Here is a 5,852-nt window from a genome sequence, read left to right as displayed (position 1 = left end):
ATACAGGAGGAAAATATGAGCCCTCAAAACTACGCATTCATCTACCCATCTCCTCTTTCTTTAGTCACCCTTATTCCTCCATTACATTATATTCTATTGTCTAGACCTGCCAAGAAAGAGTTGTGCCTCACTTGCAGAACTTGATAAGGAATAGGACAAGGAGAAATTGGATAGTGAATCAGGGGGATGGAAGGTATGTTAAATAAAATCAATTGTTTAATAGAGCCACGTGCCAAGAGGTTCATTCAACTCCAATGACCACATAACATCTCATGTTTGGATCACTGTGACAGCCACTCCATATCCATTCCTGGCCCTTCCAATCCATTCTCTCCAGAGTGGTCAGAGGAATCATTTAAACAGCAAAACCAGCTTATTTCCCCCCTCCCAACTCACATGCTTGAAAACCTCCAGTCTTTTCTCATCACACTTCAAATAAAATCCACATCAAATCTACATACCTCTCTATGGTCTTACAGAGCCCTGCCTGAGTACAGTCTAAATAGGTGACTTTACTGAGGACTTCAGCCCTTCTTTCTGTTCTTCTATGAAGCCCAGCTTTCCCTCAGTGTTTGTCCATGCTGGCCTTTCTGTTTGGAAACTGTTTCTCTTGATCTATGGAGGGCCAGTTCTTTCTCATCATGTAGGTCTCAACTCAGATGCTACCTCCCTAGGTAGGCCTCCTATGATCACATAATTTATTTATTTACTTATTATATGAATCCTCTAAAAGAAAGCCCAGGAAGGTAGGATGATGTCTATTCTTTTCACTAATGTATTCCATGTTCCTTCCAAAAGTAGGTACTCAACACATATTTGTTAAATGAATGAAGAGGTGAATGAATGGACCCTCATGTTTCCCCGTGGGAGGTAACTATTAGGCATCTCCACTTCAGATATGTAGACAAAGGAAGTGAAATACTTGCCCAAGATTGGGACCTAGACACAATGGCTACTCAGGCCAATAGTTCTAATGGTACGTGGGAGCTCTGACTCCACAGTCTCTCAGGTTTGAGAGAAAAATTTGTCAGGCTCCACCAAATTTCCTTCATTTCCCCTCCTCCTGCCAGCTCTGCCATTCCTCAAGAGGTACAGGAATTAGTAACTAAATTCCATAGACCCCCATGCACAAATCACCCAAGCCCAGTAATGAATCCAGAGGACGCTACTCAGAATCCTCAGAGTTGTTTAGGGTGAGAGATTGGAAGCAACAGCTCATTATATGCCTGCTCACTTTTGCTGTGCATGTGGGAAGTCTTCATTATGCCCAAAGAAATTATTTAACAATGGAAGACTTAATCAAGTCAGTTATTTAGCTCCACACAGCCAGGAGATAAGAAAAAAAAGTATGTGACCAAATGCAACTAAATCAGATAAATGACTTTCTAAGTAAAAACAGACTCTTTCATCCTGGTGGGTAATTTTATTGTGGCAGCTAAACTGAATGCCAGTGGGTGAATACTCAGAGTTGATGGCTGTGGCCATTTGGGTCAGCTCACTATCACACCTGTATCTCAAACACTCACACTCCAGGTGGTAGCATTCACCACAATGGAGCCTAATTATGAGCTTAAAGGGCCTTAAGCCAGGAAGAAAGGATTATGCCACCCTCCCATATGCTATTACAAATAATGGTTAGCTATTGTATAAACCATAAAATAAGTATAAAAGTATCCTACATAGTCCTGGTTTTGCTCATGGTGATAGCTACCTAGTGGCACCCCAGCCCCCCACCACTGCCAAATGAGCCTCTTGTGCTAGTTAGGGAGCAGATGGCTCAGTCAATTCTGGGTGGAGAGCCTGAGATTTTGCCACCTAACTTCAGGAGTGAAATTCGAACTGCCTGACAGATTGCACTGTGCAGGCACCTACTTTTTGTTTTAAATGTCTTTTGTGCTGAGTGAAATAAGTCAAACAGAGAAAGTCAATTATATGGTTTCACTTACTTGTGGAGCATAAGGAATAACATGGAGGACATAAGGAGAAGGAAAGGAAAAATGAGGGGATGGAATTGGAGGGGAAGATGAACCATGAGGGACTGTGGACTCTGAGAAACAAACAGGGTTTTAGAGGGGAGTGGGGGTGTTGGCCCAGTGATGGGTATTAAGGAGGGCATGTATTGCATGGAGCACTGGGTGTTACATGTAAACAATGAATCTTGGAACACTATATCAAAACCTAATGATGTACTGTATGGTGACTAACATACATAATAAACATAATAATAAAAAAATGTCTTTTGTTCCCTTTTCTTTTTTGCTTGCTTTTTCTTCTTTCCTTCCTCCCTTCTATACTTCCTTCCCCCCTTCCTTTTTTCCTCCCTCCTGCTGTTCTTCCCCTGCTAAACCAGAGAGGCCTAGCAGGTCTGGGCCCATTCATTGTATAGATGGAAACTGGCTGTGCTATGGAGGGACATGGTAGAAAATGGAGGCCGGCCACAGAAGTTGGTTAAAGGCCTGATTATATATGGTCTTAAAAAAAAGAGTCAATTTATTTCAGTTACATAAAGCTCATGTATTCTCATAGCAAATTAGATACAAAGTAGTAGCCTGGAGCCTTGGGACTGGTTTTGATGCAAAAATAAAACTCATTTATAATTAGTACATGACTTTGGTACAAATGGTAGCTCTTGCAATGCTTTGCCCCTTTATAGTCTCCTCCATCCTGACTTTTAACCCTTTCTCCCAGGGTAGGCCCAGTCCAGTACAGGAAGAATGAACATTTGTGGAGGATGAAATCAATGGGAAGTTACTGTTATTCTGAGATACCTGCTTATCTTACCTGCCTGTATGAACTTTTGTCTAGCTGGTAAGTGTAAACATGCAAAAAGCTTTGCCAACTAATTCCCTAGCAGGGTAGAAAAAGCCTTTGTGACATTGTATTTCACTCACAACCCATCTGTTCCCCTAGGACTTTCACCATTGCCCAAATATGCTATGTATTTCTAGGCCTTTGCATAAACTTTTCTCTTTACTGAGAATCTCTCTTCATCTCTTCACCTGATGCCCTCTAACTCAGGTTTCAGTATCCATCTTAATGGCATTTCATCTGTGGAACACTTCCTGAAAACCCTGGCTGAGTTAGTCCCTTCTCTGTGTTACCCCAAACCTCTGTCCATCTCTCTATGGCATCATTGCCTTCTCTTTTGCAGGGAGGAAACATGTCTTATTTCTTTATGTATCCCTATTTTTTTCTTCTTGCTTCCTATCTCCAAACCCAGTGATTTGGAGTTAATGCTCACTGAAAAGGGGGAAAGTGGTGAGTGCAGGAATGCATTTTTGGGTGAAAGCTCAGCTGAGAGCCTCACTACTCAAAGTGTGACTCCCAGAGAAGCAGAATCAGGACACCTGGGAGCATCTAAGACCTCACCCCAGTCCTACAGAATCAGAATCTTCATTGAACAAGATATGCAAGTGTTTCTTATGATGGTTATAGTTTGAGAAGTATTGTAAGAGTTGAAAGAAGAAGACTGAAAAATAACCCCAGTAAATAAATGGGCATAAGAAATGAACAGATATTTTCCAAAGAAGACATACAAATGACCAACAGACATATGAAAAATGCTCAGCATCACTTGACATCAAGGAAACACAAATCAAAACCTCAATGAGATACCACCTTGCACCAGTCAGAATGGCTAAAATTAAGTCAGGAAATGACAGATGTTGACAAGGATGCAGAGAAAGGGGCACTCTCCTACACTGTTGGTGGGAATGCAAGCTGGTGCAACCACTCTGGAAAACAGTACGGAAGTTCCTGAAAAAGTTGAAAATATGACCCAGCAATTGCTCTATTGAGTATTTACTCAATGCAAGCTAGTGCAACCACTCTGGAAAACAGTATGGAAGTTCCTGAAAAAGTTGAAAATATGACCCAGCAATTGCTCTATTGAGTATTTACCCTAAAGATACAAATGTAGTGATCTGAAGAGGCAAGTGCACTCCAATGTTTATAGCAGCAATGTCCACAATAGCCAAACTATGAAAAGAACCTATTTGTCCATCGACAGATGAATGGATAGAGAAGATGTAGTATATATTACAATGGACTATTATGCAGCCATCAAAAAATGAAATCTTGCCATTTGCAATGACATGGATGGAACTAGAGGGTATTATGCTAAATGAAATAAGTCAATCAGAGAAAGACAATTATGATCTCACTGATATGAGGAATTGGAAAAATAAGACAGAATATCATAGGGGAAGGGAGGGAAAAAATGAAACAAGATGAAACCAGAGAGGGAGACAAACCATAAGAGACTCTTAATCTCAGAAACAAACTGAGGGTTGCTGGAGGGGAGGGAGGGTAGGAGTGATAGGGTAGCTAGGTGATGGACGTTGGGGAGGGTATGTTGTAAATTGTGTAAGACTGATGAATCACAGATCTACATCCCAGAAACAGATAATACATTATATGTTAATAAAAAAGAAGTGCTTCATAGTGGTTCTGTCTCTTTCTAAGTAAATGAAAAGGTCAGAATGCTCCAAATAACACACATCTTTCAGCTGATCCAGAAGACAAAAATCTTCTTTCTAATGAGTCGTTTGTGACCCTTTTTCATTTGCAACAATTTTTTCCATATAATTCTCTTGGTTTCTAGGTTAGTACATTTTTCCCCCATCTCAGAAGGCTGGAACTTTTTAAGTCCACTCATATACTCCCTGCTGCCAAATTTTATCTAAGACAGGACTTCTGGGACTTCTGTTTGCCAGTGGCAAAGAGATATGGAACATCATTTGAAAGCTCAGATGCCAAAACCCCACATAAACTGTCACCAACAACCCTCAGATCACATCCCCAGTCCTTCAAACTCGTTTGCACCTTAATTCCCAATGTGCTTTCTCCTTGACCTCAGACGGGTGTCTAGCCCCTGTATGCATCTCTTTGCTTGCAGTCCAGAAGCCTGCTCCAAGGCTCTCTTTCTTCCCCAAGCCCTCATACATAGTGGATAACTAGAAAAATTCTGTACCCAATACCCTTTATTCATTTGCTTTCATCTCTTTCACTTGCACCCACCCAGCAAAACCCAAATCCTGGGTGGACAAATAATCCACAATCCACCTTCTTTGCTTTTAGACCTAGCTCAGAGTCCACCTAGAAAAAAATCACAGAACCATGATTAGCCTCATTATAAACCAGGGTCTGTCTCAGTTGAGCAATCATTGCTGCCAGGCAATCCATTACCATGGTTATACTGATTTGCCCCCATTTTTTTTTTAATCCAGCAGATGAGGCTGGACCATTAGGATGTGAGGGAGAGGCAAGCTCAAAAAAGCCTTGAATGCCTACTAAGAATCTGGCCAGAAAAACTCTTTGAAAGTTTACTTTTATCAGCCACTTCCCTAAAACTTTTCTCCTGTCTTCAAGCTTCCTAATCAATTGTCATTTTTCTTGCTTATAGGAAGCAACCTTGCTTTTACTCCCCTGACAAAACTGAGGCCATCAAAAATTACATCTTTCGGGGCGCCTGGGTGGCTCAGTGGGTTAAGCCACTGCCTTTGGCTCAGGTCATGATCTCAGGGTCCTGGGATCGAGCCCCGCATCGGGCTCTCTGCTCGACAGGGAGCCTGCTTCCTCCTCTCTCTCTACCTGCCTCTCTGCCTGCTTGTGATCTCTCTCTGTCAAATAAATAAATAAAAATCTTTAAAAAAAAATTACATCTTTCAACTTCTTGACCCTTTCCATTATTAATTTATGGTAGTTTTATTTTCTCTGACTGCTTTATCTCCAGCCCCAGAGATGACTCTTTTTTTCTGTTCAAAGGTAAATACTTCTTCCTACTCACATTCCTAAATCCTTAATCCTTCCTGTTAACTCCTCACTCTTCCCCCCCGCTTTTTTCCTGCTTC

This window comes from Lutra lutra, chromosome X (genome assembly GCF_902655055.1).
Source record: "Lutra lutra chromosome X, mLutLut1.2, whole genome shotgun sequence".
NCBI lineage: Eukaryota > Metazoa > Chordata > Mammalia > Carnivora > Mustelidae > Lutra > Lutra lutra.
Note: the sequence above shows the minus strand (reverse complement) of the source record.